Source organism: Enhydra lutris, unplaced genomic scaffold, assembly GCF_002288905.1.
Source record: "Enhydra lutris kenyoni isolate GAN:26980312 unplaced genomic scaffold, ASM228890v2 scaffoldscaffold19, whole genome shotgun sequence".
Classification (NCBI taxonomy): Eukaryota; Metazoa; Chordata; class Mammalia; order Carnivora; family Mustelidae; genus Enhydra; species Enhydra lutris.
In genome coordinates, this window is record NW_019154103.1 from 3,982,836 (window position 1) to 4,006,458 (window position 23,623).

Sequence of the window (23,623 nt, forward strand, 5' to 3'; positions counted from 1 at the left end):
TGGCACTGTAAACAGCATAGAGTTGGATTAAAAAATTGAGGGGCACCTGGTTGGCTCAGTGGGTTAAGCCTCCACCTTCAGCTCAGGTCATGATCTCATAGTCCTGGGATCGAGCCCCGCACTGGGCTCTCTGCTCAGCAGGGAGCCTGCTTCCCTTCCTCTCTCTCTCTGCCTGCCTCTCTGCCTACTTACGATCTCTCTCTCTCTGTCCAATAAATAAATAAAATCTTTAAAAAAAAATGAGTCTGGCAGTTTGTCTTTTAATTCTTTAGCCCACTTACACTTAGTAGAATTATAATATGTAAATCAAATTCTCTCAGCTTAATTCATGTTTTCCACTTACCTGATCTGTTTTTCCTTTTTCCTCTCTCAATCAAGAATTTATTATTAATCCATTTTCCCCCTCTATTGACTTGTTAGTGTTAATTTATTAGTTGTTAATCAACAATTTGTTTATTGTATCAGCAGATCCCAAGACCACTCTCAAATTCAATGATTTCCTAGAATAACTCAGAATCTAGAAAAACTATATACTCACCATTATGATTTAATACAAAGAAAATGCATAGGTTAAAATCAGCAAAGGAACTCAGTCTCCCAGAACAAACTGAGGGTTGCTGCGGGGAGGGAGGTCAGGAGACGATGGTGGGGTTATGGACACTGGCGGGGGGGGGGGGGGGGTGCTGTGATCGTGATGAGTGCTGTGAAGTGTGTAAACCTGGCAATTCACAGACCTGTACCCCTGGGGCTAAAAATACATTATATGTTTATAAAAATAAAATAAAATAAATTTAATTTAATTTAAAAATTAAAAAAAAAATCAGCAAAGGAAAACGGTGCATAGTGGAATTCAGAAGAAACCAGGCTCAGCTTTCCAGGTGACCTTCCTCAATGGAGTCAAAGTAACAGCACTTAATTCTCCCACCAGTGATGTATAACAACATACAAACAATTGCCAAGAGAGGTAGGGCCAAGGGAAATTCACACAGGTTTTAGTGTCCAGGGGTCCACCCCAGCTCTACTGAGGTATTATCAACATATAAGGAGGTTTTTTCGCAGGAGAGGGGTGTTGGGGGTCGGTCATCACAAACAGACATAGAGCACCTGGGTAACTGACTCCAGCCAATCAGACTCCAATGCAGCCCCTCTCACCACCACTCCCAAACTGATAAAGATGGCTGAGGGTCACAGATGAACAAAAGTAGGTGTTTACCATAATTCACACTGTTAGCAAAAAAAATAGCAGGCATGGCCCACAGCACCAGGTATGCAAAGACAGGATATCCAGGGCTTAGAGGTTATTTCTCAGGAGCTGTTCAAGGGCCAGTCTTGAGGACCGTGGTATGTGCAGGGTATGATCAACTCAGGCCTGATGAGTTAATTTTCTACTGCACATTAGTTATACACTCACCTATTATTCTTTTATTGGTTTCCCTAGAAATGAGAACTTACATCCTCAATAATCAACTACAAATCAGTATTTTTACCATTAACCCAGACCATGCAAGGATTTTACAACACTTCAACACTATGTATCCCCGCCCACATTTTGTACTATTTTTAAAATATATTTTACCCAGCCTGTGAAATATATGATATGTTATAATACCATATATATTTATATATCATTCAATTCTACATATATTTTAAACTCTATATTGTTATTTTCGATAATCCAAAGCCACCTAATTTTATTCACATATTTACCTTTCCTAGTGCTCTTCTTTTCTTTCTGCATCACTGTGTTTCTTTCCAGTGATCATCTGCCCTCTGGCTAAAGAACTCCCTTTTAAAGTGCCCCAGGGGCACAGTCATTGTGTGGAACTTACACAGAACGCCCTTTTAATCCATGTCTGCTGATAATAAATTCAATTATTTTTATCAGAAAATGTCTCTATTTCACTTTCATTTCTGAAGAATTTTCATTGTTTATGGAATCTAAGGTTGCTGTTTTCTTTCAGCATCTTTTCTTTTTCGAGGTGGGGGACACAGAGAGAAGAAAAACAGAGAGAGAGAATCTTAAGCAGGCTCCATGCCCCTAGCACCGAGCCAGAGGCAAGGGTCAATCTCACAACCCTGACATCAGGACCTGAGTAACTGAGCCACACCAGTGCTTTCTTTCCACACTTTACAGATGTTATCCCATTATCTTCTGGCCTCCAGCATCTAGCCTTAAGACTCAGAGTTGGTAGCTTCCACAGCCAGCTGCCTCTGCATGCACTTTAAAGATTTTGTATATTTATTACTTGAGAAGGAGAGAGAGAAACCAAGCAAGCAGGGAGATGGGCAAAAGGGGAGAGAGTGGGGCAAGCAGACCCTGACCTGAGTGCAGAGCCCATCATGGGCTCCATTTCAGGGCACTTGAGATCATGACCTGAGCTGAGACCACAAGTCAGATGCTTAACCAACTGTGCCGTCCAGGTGCTACTGCATCCTTTTTTTTTTTTTTAAAGATTTTATTTATTTGTTTGACAGACAGAGATCACAAGTAGGCAGAGAGGCAGGCAGAGAGGCAGGCAGAGAGATGTGGGGGGAGCAGGCTCCCTGCTGAGCAGAGAGCCCCATGCGGGCTCAATCCCAAGACCCTGAGATCATGACCTGAGCCAAAGGCAGTAGCCTAACCCACTGAGCCCCCAGGCGCCCCCCCCTCCGCATCCATTTTTAAAAGTCAAAGTTATCGTGCAATGAAAACAGTTCAGTTTTCTTTAATCTTATTCTTAGTAATTATTCTATAATATTTTCAACTAGCTTTGAGATATAATTCACATGCCATACAATTCACTGATTTAAACTGTCAACAGAGGTGCTGGTCCAAGATGGGATGTAGGAAGACCCTGAACTCCCCTTTTCCATGGAACACAACAAATTACACCTATTTATAGAACAATTTCTCCTGAGAACTGAGAGCCAACTGAACACCTTCTGCACAACCAAAAATAGAAAGAAAGGCCAAAGAGAACAGCAAGAGAGAGTGAGACACAGCAACAAAGGGAATAGCAAACAGCAGTAGAAAGGGATAGGACTGACAGGCAAGAGATTCCTCTGTCCTTGGGCACACAAAAAAACAGTTTTAAAAGAGCAACTAACATATAAAAGAGATGGCATTAGAAAGCCAAATGGCAGAGGAGCTACAGGAATGCTCTCCAGGACAGAGGCATTAGAAAACGACACAGTTTATGTTCCTATTCCCCCTTAGAAGCCCAGAATAGAACAGAGTCCAAATGTCATAACTGGCAAGTCTAATGGACACAGTGAGTTACTGGCCTCAGTTAAGCCAAGGTCCGCAAGCCCACACCAGGACACATGCACACACATGCACACACACACACACACACACACACACACCCCACAGTTTGAAGGGGCTAAGAACCTGTGGAAATACTCTCTCACTTCTACCTTAAAAGCCCACATGAGAACAGGGTTCAGTCCATAGCCAGCTTGCAGCCTCAGTGAGCTCAGGGTTCACAAGCCCACACCAGAGGCACAGAAAATAAACCATAAGGTTTTGTTTGTTTGTTTGGTTGGTTGGTTGTTCTTTTTCTATTTGTTGTTGTTACTTTTGCTTTTATTGTTTTGGGTTTGTTTTTTTTCTTATTTTCTCCTTTTTCTTGCTTCATTCTTTTTTTTTTTCTTTTTCTTTCTTCCTTTCTTTTTTCTTTTAAAGTTCTTGTTTGGAGAAACTGGATCGATGTTAGAGTAGGAGGACCCTAAGCTCACTGTGTCCTATGGATAAAACTAGGTAACATGCAGATCAGTGTAAATAATGCAGAAAATGACCCAAAGACTGGCAGAACAAACTCCAAAACTAAAGGAAGAGAAGAGGATACACTGAAGAGGACAGGCAAGGAAGACACGGAGTGGGAAGCTAAACTGACCTTGGGGGCCATCTGCGGGAGAGAGGAACCTGAAAGAGCAGAGAACAGAGAGAAATAGACTATCACACAGGAAGACCACATGGGGATGACAAATCACCCAAATATTTGGCTGGAAAACTAAAGGGACCAAAATTTGTGAGTTCTTACAACCAGCAGGACCTAAAGAATGGAATTTTAAAAATCAGTGGGCTGGGTTCTAAGACAGCCCAGAGGATGACAGGAACCTGAGTCCATTCCCTTAAAGAGATGGTAGGATAAACATCCCCCCAGAGATACAGAGTAGGAACAGCAGTTTGAAAAACTCTTGGGGCACATGGAAGGGAGAATTATTTACTAATCACAGAGCTGGTCCTGGGATGGCTAAGGGAGTTCTCAAGGAACAAAGGAACCAGCAGGCACCACTTCTCTTCCCCACAGCACAGCATAAAACACAAGGCCACCTTCAGCAATAAGCATAGCATCTATATGCACTACCTAACTTGCTTACACCAAGCCTTGCCCCAACACCCTCCCCCGCATCGCCCCACCCCAAATTCTGGGGCTCCACCCTTTCCAGGCACATTTGCCTCACTGCCCACACCTTGTTAAAAGTGTGGCCCCAGCCAGGCAGGCCTGGTCTCAAGACAAACCTTAATGGCATCCCAAGCCCTGCCTCCTCTAATAAGCTCTGGGCTTATTATATGGGCCCATTTGAACAAGGGTCACAAGCCTGACAGTGTACGAGAGACCAGACAGGGGCCAGCACCACTCCCAAGTGATTCCTGCCCTGGGGTGGGGTGAAGATAACCTAACACACTAGTCAGAAGGTGGTCCCAGGAGAGGGATGGGGGCAGATAGTTGACCTGATCTCATTGCAGGCACTGCCCACCAACAAAAGCTAGTCAGGGACAACACAGTTTTTCTTTGCTGTTTTTAAGATGAACAGCTTCATTTGCTGCTCCTACAACACAGGAGGGTGCCTGGCAGTCTGGTGGCTACTGCATTTCTGGCAAACACATTGCCTGACTAAACTCAAGGCCAAAATGGCCCTACGGTAGTCCACTAACACCACAGGATCCAAACACTGCCCAAAATGTAGGCAGAAAGAACCACTGCAAATGACTGGACTGAATGAAAAAGCTGCTTAACAGAACAGCAGGGTGCATGCAACACCCACAGGAGAACCCCGGAAGTGCCAGGTTCTAGTGAACAAGGTACACTGCACTACAGGACGCTACAGGATGACATATTCATAAGGCCATTACTTTCAAGAGCAGGAGACAAAGCTGACTTTCCTAACAGAGAAACAGAGTCAAACGAAGTGAGACAGAGGAATATGTCATAGGTGAAAGAACAGGACAAAAATATAGCAAAAGTCCTAAGAAAAACAAATAAAAGTAATATGCCTGATAGAGAATTTAAAGTAATAACCATAAAGATACTCTCTGGACTTGAGAAAAGACCAGAGGACATCAGTGAGACCTTTAAAAAAAGAGAGAAAAAAGAATCAATCAGAGATGAAGAAAACAAAAGAATTAAAAATACACTACATGGAATAAATAATAGGTGAGAGGAAGCAGAAGAACGAACTGATGATGTGGAATACAGAGTAACTAACTGAAAGTAATCAAGCTGAGCAGGTGAGAGGAAAGGAATTATGTAAAATAAGAACAGACTTAGGGAAATCAGTGACTCCATCAGTTGGAATAATATCCACATTATAAGGATCCCAAAAGAAGAAGGGAAAAGGGGACAGAAAATTTCTTTGAAGAAATACTATCTGAACACTTGCCTAATCTGGGAAGGAAACGTATCCAGATCCAGAAGGCATAGAGATGCCACAACAAAATCAACTGAAGGATGTCCATGCCAAGACGCAAAGTAATTCAAATGGCAAAAAGCAGTGATGAAGAAAAAAATTTAAAAGCAGCAAGAGAAAAAAAGACAGTTCTATACAAAGGAAAGCTCATGAGGCTATTAGAGAAATTTTAATCAGAAATTTTGCAGGCCAGAAGGGACAGCATGATGTATCATGATGTATGATATATTCAAAGAGCAGACAGAAGATCTGCAGCCAAAAATACTCTTTCCAGCAAAGCTGTCATTCAGAAGAGGAGAAATAAGAGTTTTTCCAGATAAACAAAAGTTAAAGGAGTGCATGACCACTAAAAGAATCCTACAAGAAATATTAAAGGGGACTCTTGGAGTGGAAAGGAAAGACCATAAGTAAGGGTATAAAAAGTAAGAAACACAAAAGCAGTAAAAATAAATGAATCGGTAAAGTCAGTCAAAGGACTCACAAAAATAAAAGGATATAAAGTTTGAAATCATATACCCAAAATGGGAGGCAGGGGGTGAGAGGAGTAAAGAATGGGTTGAAATTTAATTGTCCACCAACTTAACACAGACTGCTGTACGCAGAAGATTTTATATAAAAACAATGGTAACCACAAGTCAAAAACCAATGACATGGGGGCAACTGGGTGGCTCAGTGGATTAAAGCCTCTGCCTTCAGCTCAGGTCATTATCCCAGAGTCCTGGGATCGAGCCCCGCATCGAGCCCTGCTTCGGGCTCTCTGCTCAGCAGGGAGCCGGCTTCCTCCTCTCTCTCTCTCTGCCTGCTTCTCTGCCTACTTGTGATCTCTGTCTGTCAAATAAATAAATAAAATCTTTAAAAAAAACAATGACATGCAAAAGATAGAGAGAAAAGAATCAAAGTCTATCACTCAGCAAACCATGAGAGAATAGAGCAAGAGAAGAAATAGAGAACTACAGAAACAATCAGAAAACAAGTAACATAATGACAATAACTACATACCTGTCAATTATTACTTTGAATGTAAAAGGACTAAAAGCCCCAGTCAAAAGACATAGGATGATAGAATACATAAAATAAAAAATAAACAAATGAAAAAAACACCCATCTCTTAGCTGCCTGTAAGAGACTCATTTCAGACCTAAAGACATCTGCAGATTGAAAGTGAGGGGATGGAGAAATACATATTATGCAAACTGTCAAAACAAGGACAGAGTAACAATTTTTGTATCAGACAAAGTGACTTTAAAACAAAGAATGTAACAATAGAGACAAAGGAGGACACTATATAATAATAAAGGAGACAATCCAATAAGAAGATATAAGGATTTTAAATATCTAGGCACCCAACATGGGAGCACCCAAATACATAAAACAGTTAATAACAAACATAGAGTGACTAATCAATAATAATACAAGAATGTTAATAGTAAGGAACATTAACACCCCATATGCATCAATGGACAGATCATCCAAATAGAAAATCAACAAGGAAATGGGGGCTTACAATGACGCACTGGTCCAGATGGATTTAACAGATATATTCAGAACTTCCCACCATAAGTAGAACAATACATATTATTTTTAAATGCACATGGAACATTCTCCAGAATATATCATATATTAAGCCACAAAACAAGTCTTAACAAATTCTAAAAGATCGAAGTCATTTTATGACCACAACACTGTTAAACTAAAAATCAATCACAAGACAAAATCTGGAAAGACCACAAATACATGGAGATTAAGTAACATGCTACTAAACAATGAATGGGTCAACCAAGAAACCAAAGAGAAAAATAAAAAATACAAGGAGACAAAAGAAAATGAAAACACAGCTCTCCAAAATCCTTGGGATACAGTAAAGCGGTTCTAACAGAAAAGTTGATAGTAATACAGTCCTACCTCAAGAAGCAAGAAAAGTCTCAAATAAACAACCTACCTCACACCTAAAGGAGTAGATAGAGAAGAACAAACAAAACTCAAACTCAGCAAAAGGAAGGAAATAATAAAGATTAGAGCAGAAATAAATGATATAGAAACTAAAAAACCAATAGAATAGATCAAGAAACCAGGAGCTGGTTCTTTGAAAAGATCAACAAAATTGATAAACCTCTAATCAGACTCATAAAAAAGGAAAAGAGATGGAGACAGAGACAGAGAAGGAGAGAGAACCCACATAGAATCACAAATGTAAGATGAGAAACAACCATCAATACCACAGAAATACAAACAATTATGAGGATATTATGGAAAACCATATGCCAACAAATTGGACAACCTGTAAGAAATGGATAAATTCCTAGAAACATATACCAAATCTGAAGCAGGAAGAAAGAGAAAAATGTCACACACTAATTACTGTCAATTTCATTGCTAGTAAGTCCCAACAAACAGAAGTCTAGGACCAGACATCTTCACAGGTAAATTCTACCAAATATTTAAAGGAGAGTCAATACCTATTCTTCTCATAGTATTCCAAAATCCAGAAGAGGAAGGAAAACTCACAGCTTCATTGTATTAGGCCATCATTACCTTGATACCAAAACCAATAAAGACACCAAAAAAAAGATAACTATAGGCCAAAATCTCTCATGAACACAGATGCAAGAATACTCAACAAAATATTAGCAAATCAAATCCAACAATATATTAAAAAAAATCATTCACAACAATCAAGTGGGAGTTATTCCTGGATTACAAAGTGGTTCAATATTCACAAATCAATCAACATGAAACCTCACATCAATAAGAGAAGGATAAGGGGCGCCTGGGTGGCTCAGTGGGTTAAAGCCTCTGCCTTCGGCTCAGGTCATGATCTCAGGGTCCTGGGATAGAGCCCCGCATCGGACTCTCTGCTCAGCAGGAAGCCTGCCTCCCCCTCTCTCTCTGCCTGCCTCTCTGCCTACTTGAGATCTCTGTCTGTCAAGTAAATAAATAAAATCTTTAAAAAAAATAAGAGAAGGATAAGAACCATATGATCATTTTGACAGATGATGCAAAAAAGGTGTTTGACTAAGTCCAACATCCATTCATGATTAAAAGAAAAAAACCCTCAACAAAGTAGATTTAGAGGGAACATACTTCAATGTAACAATGGCCTTATATGAAAAACCCACAGCAAATATCATGCTCATTGGGGAAAAACTGAGAGCTTTTCCCCTAGGTTCACGAACAAGACAAGGATGTCCACTCTCACTATTTTTATTCAACATAGTACTGGAAGTCATAGCCACAGCAATAAGTCAACAACAACAACAAAAAAAATGTAAAAAGCATCCAAATGGGTAAGGAAGAAGTAAAATTTTCACTATTTGTAGAGAACATGATAATAAATATAAAGCACCTGAAAGAATCCACCAAAAAACTAGAATAAATGAATTCAATAAGCTCACAGGATAAAAAAAAAATGAATGTACAGAAATCCACTGCATTTCTAAACACTGATAATGCAGTAGCAGAAAGAGAAATTAAGAAAACAATCACATTTGCAATGTGCACCAAAAATAATAAAATACCTAGGAATAAACTTAACCAAAGAGGTGAAAGGCCTGTACTCTAAAATTATAAAGCATTCACGAAAGAAATTGAAGACGACACAAAGAAATTAAAAGACATTCCATGTTCATGGACTGGATGAAAAACTATTGTTAAAATGTCTATACCACCAAAAGCAAAGTACGGATTTAAGGCAGCCCTATCAAAATACCTATAGGATTATTCATGGAACTAGAATGAATAATCATAAAATTTGTATGGAACCACAAGACCCCAAATAGCCAAAGTAGTCTTGGAAAAGGACAAAACTGGAGGTATTACAGACTTCAAGTTATACTACAAAGCTGTAGTAATCAAAACTACAAAACAGTATGGTACTGGCACAAATATAGAAACATATATAAGTGAAACAGAATAGAGACCAAACACACAAATACATGGTCAATTAATTTTCAACAAAGAAAGCAAAAATATGCAATGGGAAAAAGTCTCTTAAAAATAGTGTTGGGAAAACTGGATGGCTACATGCAAAAGAACAAAACTAGACCACTTTCTTACACCATAAACACAAACTCAAAATGGATTAAGGATCTATATATGACGTGTGAAACTATAAAAATCCTAAAAAAGAGCATATGTAATAATTTCTCTGCCGTCAGCTGTAAAAAATCTTCTAGACAGGTCTCCTAAGACAAGGGAAACAAAGGCAAAAATAAACTACTGGGACTACATCAAAATAAAAAGCTTCTGCACAGCAAAAGAAACAACAAAACTGAAACTAAGACAATTAACAAAACGAAACTTCAACCCATGGAATGGGAGAAGATATCTGTAAATAATGTATCCAACAAAGGGATAGTATGCAAAATATATAAAGAACTTATATAACTCAACACCAAAAAACAAATAATCAGATTAAAAGTGGGCAGAAGACATGAGCTGCCATGTCTGCAAAAAAGAGATCCAGATGTCTTTGTCTTTTCATGTATCCAAGAGATACATGAAAAGATGCTCCACATCACTCATCACCAGAGAAATACAAATCAAACCCAAAATGAGGTAGCACCTGACACCTGTCAGAATAGCTGAAATCATGGTGCCTGGGAGGCTAAGTTGGGAAGCAACTGCCTTTGGCTTAGGTCATGAATCTGGAGTCTCAGGATCGAGTCCCATATCAGGCGCCCAGCTCCATGGGGATTCTGCTTCTCCCTCTGACCTTCTCCCTGTCTCATGCTCTCTTTCACTGTCTCTCTCTCTCAAATAAATAAATAAAATCTTTAAAAAAAAAAAAAAAGAATAGCTGAAATAAAAAACTCAAGAAACAACAAGTGTTGATGAGGATGTGGAGAAAAAGGACCCTCGTGTACTGTTAGTGGGAATGCAAACTGCTGCAGCTACTGTGGAAGACAGTATGGAATTCCCTCAAAAAATTAAAAATAGAACTACCCTACATTCCTTTAATCACATTATTGGGCATCTACCCAAAGAATAGGAAAATTCGAATTCAAATTTGAAGGGATGTATGCACCCCTATGTTTACTGCAACATCATTAACAATAGCCAAGTTATGGAAGCAGTCCAAATGCCCAAAGATAGATGAATGGATAAAGAAGATGTGGTGTGTGTGTGTGTGTGTGTGTGTGTGTGTGTGTTATGTATGTTTTATGTATGCAGTATGTATGTATGTATTATGTGTGTATATAATGAAATACTATTCAGCTGTGAAAAAGAGTGATCATAGCATAGGAGGGAGAAAGAAGGAGGCAAAAAGACTCTTAACTATAGAGAACTAATGGTTATCAGAGAGGAGAAGTGTGGGGGGATTGGTTAAATAGGTAATGGGGATTACGGGCACTTGTGATGAGCACAAGGTGTTTCATGTGCCAGATCACTAAAATGTACACCTGAAAATAATATTACACCGTATGTTAACTAACTGTAATTTAAATAAAAACTTAAAAAAATTGTAATCTTTCCATTTGTAATAACATGGACAGAGCTAGAGTATAAAGGTAAGAGAAATAAACCAGTCAGAGAAAGAAAAACACAGTTTCATTATATGTGGAGTTTAGGAAACAAAGAACAAAGGGGAAAAAAAGAGACAAACCAAAACAAATGAAGAAAAAAACCAGACAACTGTTAGTTGAAACCAAATAGTTGGTTACCAGAGAAGAGGCAGGTAGGGAGACAGATGAAGGGGATTAAGATTACATTTCTTTTTTTTTTTAATTTTTTTAAAAGATTTTTATTTATTTGACAGAGATCACAAGTAGGCGGAGAGGCAGGCAGAGAGAGAGAGGAGGAAGCAGGCTCCCCGTGGAGCAGAGAGCCTGACGCAGGGCTCGATCCCAGGACCCAGGATCACGACCTGAGCTGAAGGCAGAGGCTTTAACCCACTTATCCACCCAGGCACCCCAAGATTACATTTCTTTTGATGACCACTGAGTAATTTATGGAAATGCTGAATCTGTACACCCAAAACTAATGCTGTATACCTAAAACTAATATAACACTGTATGCTAATTACCCTGGAATTAAAATAAATTAATTAAATATTGAAAATTTTAGGGGCACCTGGGTGGCTCAGTCAGTTGAGCATCTGCCTTCATCTCTGGTCATGATCCCAGGGTCTTGGGATCGAGCCCCACCTTGGGCTCCCTGCTCTGCAGGGATCCTGCTTCTCCCTCTCTTACTCCCCCTGCTTGCATTCCCTCTCTCACTGGGTCTCTCTCTGTCAAACAAATAAATACATTCTTTAAAAAAAAAAAAGATCAACTAGCATATAGAAGAGTATATGCCTTAGAAGAATATAGAAAAATAAGCCTTAGAATTCTGCAAGACAGTGGGGGAGCTGCTGGAATCGTCACCCAATGGGAGGTTCTAACAGACACGGTCTGCACTCTCCCTTCACCTTCAAAGCACAGGCCAGTCTGGGTACCCTAACCAGCCTGAGTGAGCCCCAACCCCTAACCCACACCAGCACCAGCCATCCCACAAGGGCACCCACAGGGCAGTGCACACTGTAACACCCTTGGTTAGTGTTCACTGCAGCCACAGGATTGACACCAAGTTGACACAGGTGCAAAGCTTCCCCCAAACACTCCAGGCTCACAGCACTTCAGCTTCAGAAGGCTTGCTAGGTCACCTCAGTGCAGAATGCACTGGAACCTTTCAGTTGCCGTCTTCAGATCTGGCCATCCTGTGAGGGTAACCCCTGTGCATAGTACCCTGAGAACCCCAGGTCCATGCCTGCATCAGTTTCAGCTACTTCACCGGGGCACCCCCTGTGTGAAGCACCTGGAACATTCATGCCCATGCCAGCCTAGGCTCTAGTCATCTGGCCAGTACCCACTGTGAACATGGTGGGAAACCCAGCTTGTACCCAGTTCAGCTTTAGCTATCCTGCCAGGGCACATTTTGTGTGTAGAACCCAGGAACTTTCAAACCAGTCCCTGCACATTCTAGTTTTACCTGTCATAGGAGGTTCCCTCCTACATAAAGCACCCCAGGACCTCCTGGCCTATAACGCACCTCAGCTCAAGATGCCTATCAGGGTATCCTCTGCACAGAGAGTCCAGAAACACCCTGATTTATATCCACTTCAGCTTCAGCTATCCTACCAAGTTGCTCTCTGTGTGGAGAGCCCCAGGCCACCCTGGCTTGCACCACTCTAGGCTCAGCTATCCTGCCAAGCCATCCTCCACACAGAGAGTTCAGGGCACTCCTTGCCCACACACTGCATCAACTCCAGTCACTCTGCCAAATCAACCCCTGTAGAAAGCTCCCTGGGACACCCTGGCTTGCACCCCTTCAGCTTTAGCTATCCTGGCAGATGCTCACTATGTCAAAAGCCCACAGACCCCCACCTCATGCCAGCCACTGCCCTAGCCAGCCAGCCAAAGTCACCAAGCACACATGGTCTACATAGGACACAATCAAACACAAGACCCTTCCTTGGACATTTAGAAGTAACTGTTCGGCCTAATCCACAGAACCAAACACAGAAAATCAATCAAAATGGGGAGAGAGAAGAATGTGCAAAGAACAAGAAGGAGAAGGAGAAGAAGAAGGAAGAAAGGGAAAAAAAAAAAACTCGGAAAGAGAACTAAATGAAAAAGGAGATAAACAATATGCCTGATAAAGAATATAAAGTAATGACTGTAAAGATACTCACTGGGCTGGAGAGAAGAATGGAAATACGCAGTGAGACCTTCAATAAAGAGATAGAAAATAGAGAAAAGAGCCAATCAAATTTGAAGAATACAGTAACTGAAATTTTTTAAAAACACACTACGGGGAATCAATAGTAGATTAGCAGATGCAGAAAAACATATCTCAGTCTGAAAGAGAGAGTAATGGAAAGCACAGGAAGAGGAAAGAAGAATTTTAAAAATGAGACTAGGTTAAGGGATCTCTGGGACAACATCAAGTGAACACTTGCTTTATATAGGTCCCAGAGGGAGAAGAGAGAAAGGGGTAAAAAACTTATTTGAAGAAATAATAGCTGAAAATGTCCCTAACGTAGGGAAGGAAACAGACATCCAAGTCCAAGAAGCACACAGAATTCTAAAAAAGATTAATCAAAGAAGGTCCATACCATGACATGTAATAATTAGGTTAAAGACAGAGTGAGAACCTTATAAGCAGCCAGAAAAACAAAAAGTTGCCAGGGAAAACCTATAAGGCTATCAAGAGAATTTTTCAGCAAACACTTTGCAGCCAGAAGAAAGTGGCATGATATATTGAAGTGATGAAAGAAAAAAAAAACAACCCTACAACCAAGAATTTTCCAACCATCAAGATTCACATTCAAATTTGAAGGAGAGAGAAAGATTTTCCCAGACAAACAAAATATAGAGGTTTATCACCACTAAACCAGCCTTACAAGAAAAGTTACAGGGACTTCTTTAAGTGGAAAAGAAATACCCATACTTAGACATAAGAAAATTATGAATGAGCAGTGCCTGGGTGCCTCAGTAATTAAGCATCTGCCTTCGGCTCAGGTCATCATTCCAGGGTCCCGGGATCAAGCCCTGCATTAGGCTCCCTGCTCAGTGGTAAGCCTGTTTCTCCTTCTCCCACTCCCCCTGCTTGTGTTGCCTCTCTCACTGTCTCTCTGTCAAATAAATAAATAAAATCTTGTAAAAAATTATAAATGAAATTTGTAAAATATGACAAAATATACATAAAACATGGAAGAGGGGCTAAAAATTTAAAAGGGGAAAGAATAAAAGAAGGAAAACAAAGGATTTTTTTTCTCTGTATTTCTTTTTGTAAAATATGTTTGAACTTAAAAGGCCATCAAATTAATATAGACTGCTATTTATTCAGTATGCTATATATGAACCTCATAGTAACCAAAAGACCAAAACCTATGATAGATACATAGAAATAAAGAGAAAGAAAAAAAAAGACACAAGAGATCAAGAGAAAAGAGGAACAAAAAAGAAGTAGAACCAGAAACAAAAACAACCAGAAAATAAATTTTAAAATGGCAATAAATATGTACCTATCAATAATTACTTTAAACATAAATGGCCTAGGGGCATCTGGGTGGCTCAGTGGGTTAAGACCCTGCCTCCGGCTAAGGTCATGGTCTCAGGGTCCTGGGATCAGCCCCACATCGGGCTCTCTGCTCAGCGGGGAGCCTGCTTCCCCCTCTCTCTCTGCCTGCCTCTCTGCCTACTTGTGATCTCTCTCAAATAAATAAATAAAATATTTTTTAAAAAATAAATGGCCTAAATGTTCTAATCAAAAGACACAGAACGGCAGAATGCATTAAAAAACCAAGACCCATCTCTCCATTACCTATAAAAGATTCATCTCAGACCTAAAGATACAAAGAGATTGAAAGTGAAGGGATAGAAAAATATTTAACATGCAAATGGAACTGAAAATAAAAAAAAAAAAGCCAGAGTAGCAATACTTAATCAGACAAAATAAACTTTAAAACAAGCACTGTAACAAGAGATATGGGCATTACATAATGATGGAGTGATCAACTTTATAAGAAGACATAACAATTTTAAATATCAATGTACTCAACACTGGAGCACATAAATTCATAATTCCATAATTCAAATATTAATAGACATAAAGAGTGAAAATGATGGCAATACGGTAATAGTAAAGAATTTTAACATCCACTTATATCAATGAATAGATTATCCAGGCAGAAAATTAAAAAGGAAACCTATCTGTCAATGACACAGTAGACCAGTGGACATACAGACATATACAGAACATTCCATCCCAAAACAACAGAATACACATTCTTTTCAAGAGAACGTAGAACATTCTCCAAAAGATAACACATATTAGGCCATAAAACAAACTTCAATAAATTTAAGAAAACTGAAATTATACCATATATCTTTTGCTATCACAGCAGTATGAAACTAAAAATAAATCATAAGGAAAAACTCAGAAAAAGCACGAACATGTGGAGATTAAAACAATGTAATACTAAATAACAATGGGTCAATGAAGCAATCAAAGAAGAAATAAAAAAATAATGGAGACAAATGAAAATTAAAACAAAATGGCCCAAAATCTTTGGGACATGGTGACAACATTTCTGAGGGGAAATGTGTAACAATGCAGGCCTACCTCAAGAAACAAGAAAAAGTTCAAATAATCTAACCTTATAACTAAAAGATCTACAAAAAGAAGAACAAAACCCAAGGTAAGTAGAAGGAAGGAATAATAAAAACCAGAGCAGAAATAAATGACATAGAGACTAAAAAACAATAGAGAAAAATCAATAAAACCAAGAGGTGGTTCTTTGAAAAGATAAACAAAATGGATAAACTCTTAGCCAGACTCATCAAGAAAGAAGGAGAAAGCATCCAAATAAATAAGATCATGGAGAGGAGAAATAACAAGGGACACCACAAAAATACAAAGTATAAGAGAATACTACAAAAAGGTATATGCCAACAAATTGGACAACCTAGAAGAAATGAATAAATTCCTAGAAACACACAATCTTCCAAAACCAAACCCAGAAGATAAAAAATGCGAACAGACTCCAAGTCATGAAATTGAATCAGTAATTAAAAAAAAAAAAAAAACTGGGGTGCCTGGGTGGCTCAGAGGGTTAAGCCTCTGCCTTCAGCTCAGGTCATGATCCCAGGGTCCTGGAATGGAGCCCCACACTGGGCTCTCTGCTCAGCAGGGACCCTGTTCCCCCCACACACACCTCTGCCTGCCTCTCTGCCTACTTGTGATCTCTGTCAAATAAATAAAATCTTAAAAAAAAAAAAAAAAAAAGGAATAGAAGTCCAGGACCAGATGGATTCACAGGTGAATTTTACTGAACATTTCAAAAAACTTAATACCAGGGGACCTGGCTAGCTCAGTCAGTAGAGCATGAGACTCTTGACATGGGGGTTATAATTCAAGCCCTATGGTGCATGTAGAGATTACGTAAAATAAATCTTGCTTTTCTTTTTCAAAGTTGCTTTGTCTTTTTAGGGTCTTTTATGGGTTCCATACAAATTTCAAGATTGTTCCTTCTGGCTCTGTGAAAAATGCTGGTGGTATTGTGATAGGAACTGCATCAAATGTGTAAACTGCTTTGGGTAATATAGACATTTTAACAATGTTTGTTCTTCTAATCCGTAAGAATGGAATGCCTTTTTATTTGTGTCTTCTTTAATCCCATAATTAAGTGTTCTATAGTTTTCAGAATACAGTTTCTTTTACCTCTTTGGTTAGGTTTATTACTAGGTATCTTACAGTTTTTGGTGCGATTGTAAATGGGATCAAGTCCTTGATTTCTCTTTCTGCTGCTTCATTACTGGTGCACAGAAATGCCACAGATTTCTGTACATTGGTTTTGTTTCCTGCAACTTTACTGAATTCATGTATTGGTTCTAGCAATTTTGGGTGGCGTCTTTTGGGTTTTCTATATAAAGTATCATGTCATCTATAAATAGTGGAAGTTTGACTTCCTCCTTGCCAGTATGGATGCCTTTTATTTCTCTTTGTTGTCTGACTGCTGTAGCCAGGACTTCCCGTACTCTGTAACAGTGGTCACAGTGGACACCCCTGTTTTTTTCCTGACCAGAAAGGAAAAGCTTTGTTTTTCCCCAGTGAAGATAATATTACCTAATGGGATTTTCATATGTGGCCTTTATTATATTAAGGTATGTTCCCCTCTAACCCTATTTTCCTAAGGGTTATTGCATCTATGTTCACCACCATCTGGTCCAGCGTGACATACAATGCCATTGTTTCCTTACTGATTGTCTGCTTAGATGATGATCTGTACAATGATGTAATTGGGGTGGTAAACAAAGTCCCCTATTATTATATTATTACTAATGAGTTCCTTTATGTTTGTTATTGTTTCATATATTTGGACGTGCCCATCTTGGGTGCATAAATATTTATGTATTTTTTATATTTATTTTATATTTATTTATATATTTAGATTGACCTCTTTAATATATATCTTCATCTATTACACTCTTTGGTTTAAAGTCTAGTTTGTCCCATATAAATATTGCTACTCCAGCTTTAAGTCCATTTGCATGATAAATGTTTCTCTATCCTTTCACCCTGCAGGTATCTTTAGATATAAAATGAGTCTCTTGTAGGCAGCATATAGATGGGTCTTGGCTTTTTTAATCCATTCTGACATCTAGGTCTTTTGATCAGAGTGTTTAGTCCATTTACATTCAGAGTAATTATTGATAGGTATGTATATAGTGCCATTTTATTACCTGTTTTGTCATTGTTTTTGGACATTTTCTCTGCTCCTTTCTTGTCTTTACAATTTTGGTCTCTCCTTTCCACTCAGAGTCCCCTTTGATATTTCATGCAGGACTGGTTTAGTGGTCATGAACTCCTTTAGTTTTTGTTTGGAAAATTCTTTCTCTCCTTCTATTCTGAATAATAATGTTGCTGGATAGAGTATTCCTGGCTGCAGATGTTTCCAATTCAGCAGTTTAAATATATCATGCCACTTGCATCTAGCTTGCCACGTTTCTGTTGAGACAACTGTAGCTAGACTTACGGGTCTTCTCTTGTATGTTAGGGACTTCTTTTGTCTTGTTGCTTTTACAATTTTTCTCTTTATTGCTGTATTTTGCAAATTTAATTACAACATGGCTTGGTGTTGTCCTGCTTTTATTGATTTTGATGGGCGTTCTCTGTGCCTACTGGATCTGGATATGTGTTTCTCCTTCCCCAAGTTAGGTAAGTTTCCAGCCATTAGTTCCCCAAATAAATTTTCTGCCCGCTTTTCTCCCTCTTTTGTCTTCTGGGATTCCTATAATGAGAATGTTATTACATTTGATGGAGTCACTGGGTTCCCTAAGTCTACTTTCATGTTCCATAATTCTCTCTTTCGTTCAGGTTTATTATTTTCCATTATTTTATCTTCTATATCACTTATTCCTTCCTATACTTCTTCCAGCCTGTGTTCATCACATCAAGCTTGTTTTGAATCTCAGATGTAATCACACAATGTGAAGGCTTTGTAACTGGTTTCTTTTACTTGGGTAATGTTTTCAAGGTTCATTCATGTTATAATATGTACCAGTACTTTCACTGCCAAATAATAATCCATTGTATAGATATACCACATTTTATTTGTTCATTCATCAGTTATTGGGCACATTTGTTTTGTTTCTACATTTTAACTACTATAAATAATGCTGTTATGAACATTTATGTATCAGTATGTGGATATATATTTTTATCCCTTTTGGGTATATAATTTAGAATGGGATTGCTGAGGTCATATGGTAACTCTATGTTTAGCTTTTTGAGGAACTGCCAAACTATCTTCCAAAGCAGCTATACCATTTTACATTCTCATCCACAACGGATGAGCATTCTGATTATTCCACGCCCTCATCAACACTTATTTTCCATCTTTTTTATTACAGCCAGCCTAGTAGGTCTATAATATTGAGATTTCAATCTTTTTTAAAACAGATTTACTATTTTAGAGAGAGAGAGAGAGAGCGAGCGTGGATGACAGGGGCACAGGGAGAGAGAGAATTTCAAGCTGACTCCCTACTGAGCACAGGGCTGGATCTAATGACCCTGACATCATGACCTCAGCTGAAATCAAGACTCAGACACTCAACCAACCGTACCACCCAGATGCCCTTGAGGTTTCTTTTAATAACTCTTGCTTTTATAAAACATTTCAGATTTTAAATTGGAACCATTTTTATGGAAGGCACTATGATCACATATCAAAAGCCAACACACTTTGATCCAGCAATGCCAGTTTTAAAAATTTACCCTAAGTAAATCAGTAAATCATGGACATCATATAAGGAATTAGCTACAAAGATTTAGCACTGAGTTGTTTCTGTAATTCAGGGTTGAGAGCTAGATAAGGTCTACTTAACTCCTCTTCCTACTTCCAGTGAGCAATCCAGTGGCTCCTTGTAACTACTGGCTTCATTTTGATTTCTGTTGAATACTCATTCTCCATGTACAAACTCCTCCTTTATCACCATCTTGGTTTTGACTCAAACATGAGACCAGGCTTTTCTTGATTTCCCCCAATAAAATACTGCCACTGACATCACAGAACTGTGTGCCAGAGATTCAGGGGTTAATGCGAGAAGGCTTATATTGCCAAATTATTATAATATAAATATGAAATACTCCTATTCTATTAAAAATACCAGTCATTTCTATCTACTCATAATTTAGACTTCTTCTGCCTTATTATCTGACCCTCTCTCTACACTCATCCCCCATCCTCTTTGTTTTCCTCCCTTAAACCTGTAATTACCATTCATTTGAAGGTACTATAACTTTGTCTTTTTCTTTCAACCCATTTTTGCAGAGCCACACATTCCATGAATAGATGCTCATCAAGATGTTTTCCCAACAAAGATAACTGGCAAAATAACTTTCCTCATCCTACACCTATAACAGAAGAATATGGAACAAAGCCTCAAGTCACCCAACAAATATTTTTCAAGTGCCTTATATAAGGTAAGCATAATTCTTTGTGCTAGAGATGTAACAATGGAAAAAAAAAAAAACAAACAGATGCAGTCCTACCCTCAGGGAGTTTATACACTGATGATAGGAAATTTCAAAAGATATACATAACATCATGTCAAGTAGTAATGAGTGTTAGGAGGGGAAAAAAAAAACAGCAAAAGATTTGAGAGTGGTGGAGGAATGTTATTTTAGAAAGAATGCCCAGAGAACTATATAAGGAGGTGTCGTTTAAGCAGAGATCTAAAGGAATACAAGAACAAATTACCAGGGACGCCTGGGTGGCTCAGTTGGTTAAGTGGCTGCCTTCAAATTGGGTCATGCTGCCATGGTTTATTAATTGATCCCTCTGCCTGCTGATCCCCCTGCTTGTTCTCTCTCTCTTTCTGTCAAATAAATAAATAAAATCTTTTAAAAAAATTATCCAACTATCAGAAAGAGTGTTCCAGGTAGAGGAAACACCAAGAACAAAGGCCCTGTGACCTGTGGTTGGGACATGTTTAGAGAATTGGAAAACAGCTAAGAGAACAGTAGGTGGAGTGCAGAGAGAAGTAGACTATGGAAATAAGGTCCCAGAGGTAGGCAGGTACTAGATTACACAGTGCCCTATAGGCCACATAATGATTTAGGATTTTATTCTAAAGATAGTTGGAGAGTTTTGATCAGGGCAATATTATATCTGATTGCCATTAAAAGGAGGGGCACCTGGGTGGCTCAGTGGGTTAAAGCCTCTGCCTTTGGCTCGGGTCATGATCCCGGGATCCTGGGATCGAGCCCCGCATTAGGCTCTCTGCTCAGCGGGGAGCCTGCTTCCCCCCCTCCGCCCCCGCCTGCCTCTCTGCCTACTTGTGATCTCTCTTCCTGTCCAATAAATAAAATCTTTAAAAAAAAAAAGGAAAATAAATTATCTTGTGAGGATTATAGATGATGCAGGGGCAAGAACAGAAAAAGCAAGATCAATTAATAAACCATGGCAGCATTATAAGAAAGATATCATGATAGCTTTGACTGTGTCCAGAAACAGGGAGATGATTACATGATTTACAATAAATCTATATAATGGAATACGATACAGCCATTGTAAGTGATGTCAACTATAAGTGGTGTAAAAAAATACCTAAGGACATAGAAAAATGTTTATATTAAATGTAGACTATTATCTGAATCATGGTTTTTTTCACCAGTGTATAGTATGATGGTATTTTATAAATGTATTCCATGCACTGAATATTAAAGCTAGAAAAGACTTAGACCTCACCTCGTCTACCAAAACCAGAAAAGTTACAGGTCTTAACTAACAGCAATAACCTAGACTATAGATCTGATTTTCCTTTTTTTTTTTTTTAGATTTTTTTTTATTTATTTATTTGACAGACAGAGATCACAAATAGGCAGAGAAGCAGGCAGAGAGAGAGGAGGAAGCAGGCTCCCTGCAGAGCAGAGAACCCGATGTGGGGCTCGATCCCAGGACCCTGGGATCATGACCTGAGCCGAAGGCAGAGGCCTTAACCCACTGAGCCACCCAGGAGCCCCTAGATCTGATTTTCAATCTAACGTTCATTCTATCTCACCAATGGCCTTACAATATTTATACTTTTGCTAGTTTACATTCAAATGAGAAGTCAAAACAGAATCTTTTTATTACTAACATACTATTTTTAAATTCCAGTGTAATTAATGCATAGTGTTGTATTAGTTTCAGGTGTACAGCACAGTGATTAAACAGTTGTATACATTACTCAGTGCTCATCATGCTAAGTGTACTCTTAAGGCCCTTCACCTCTTTTACCCATCTCCCCATATACCCCGCCCCCTGCAACCATCAATTTGTTCTCTGTATTTAAGAGTCTTTTTGTTTTTTGTCTTTTTTGACTTTTTCATTTGTTTTGTTTCCTAAATTTCACATATGAGAGAAATCATAAGGTATTTGTTTTCCTCTGACTTATTTCACTTAGCAATATATCCTCTGGATCCATTACTATTATTAATATGCTTAAATCTAGATTTTTTCAATTCAAATTCAACTAGCATATACCATATTATTAGTTTCAAGGGTACAATTCAGTGATTCATCAACTGCATATAATACCGGTGCTCATATGTCAATTGCCCTCCTTAATGCCCATCACCCAATTACCCCATCCCCCCACCCTTCCCCCTCCAGCAACTCTCAGTTTATTCCTAGAGTTAAGAGTCTCTTACAGTTTGCCTCCCTTGTTATTTTCATCTTATTTTTCCTTCCCTTCCCCTATGTTCCTCTGTTTTCTTAAATTCCTCATCTAAGTAAAATCATATGGTATTTGTCTTTCTCTGACTGACTTATTTAACTTAGCAGAATACCCTCTGGTTTCATCCACATCACTGCAAATGGAAAGATATCATTCTTTTTGATGGTTGAGTAATATTCTATTATATATCTATATACCACATCTTCTTTATCCACTCATCTGGTGATGAATCTCCGGGCTCTCTCCATATTTTGGCTATTGTGGACATTGCTGCTATAAATACTGGGGTGCATATGTCCCTTTGAATCACTATGTTTGTATTCTTTGGATAAATAACTAATGCAATTGCTGGCTTTTAGAGTAGTTCTATTTTTAACTTTCTGAGGAAGCTCCATACTGTTTTCCAGAATGGCTACACCAGTTTGCATTCCCACCAACAGTGGAAGAGGGTTCCCTTTCTCCACATCCTCACCAACATCAGTTGTATTTAAATCTAGATTTTTAAATTTCATCTCTAATAGACTGAAGTCCTGTTCAAATAAAAAAGGTAAAAGAGAAGGGATAATGTCAAAATAAGCCATATATATATATATATATATATATATATATATATATATATAATATATGCATACACACACACACACATATATATATTTGTAGGACTTCACATGAATCAAGTCATTGACAATAAATAAATATACTACTACATGGTAGCACCTTTTTTTTTTTTTTTGGCAGAGCAAGTGAGTAAGAAGTGGAGGGAGAGGAAGAGAGAATCTCAAGCAATCTCCATGCCCAGGACAGAGCCCAATGCAGAGCTTGATCCCACAACCTCAAGATCATGACCTGAGCAAAAATCAAGAGTCAGAAGACACTTAACCAACTGAGCCACCCAGGTGCCCCTATTAGTACCCATTATTAAAATGCCAATGGTTTCTTGAAATTCTAACAGTACAAAGAATTTGACAAGGAAGTAATATTCCTGGACAGCAAAACACAATTTCTGTGACACCAGTACCATTTCTCCTTTGAAACAGCAGGCTTCCCTAGTTGGGATTTTATTTTAGACCAAGAAGGCCAAAATGTTTCTTCTAGAAACCACACACCCTAATCTCTTCCTTTCTATGATAATAGAGCATGTGTAGCCCTTCACTGTCTGACCTTTGGGGGGGAAAAACTGCTTTTAATTAACCATTAATTACTTGAATGCAGCCTGCATTATGTGGAAAAATATGTTACTTTCATCT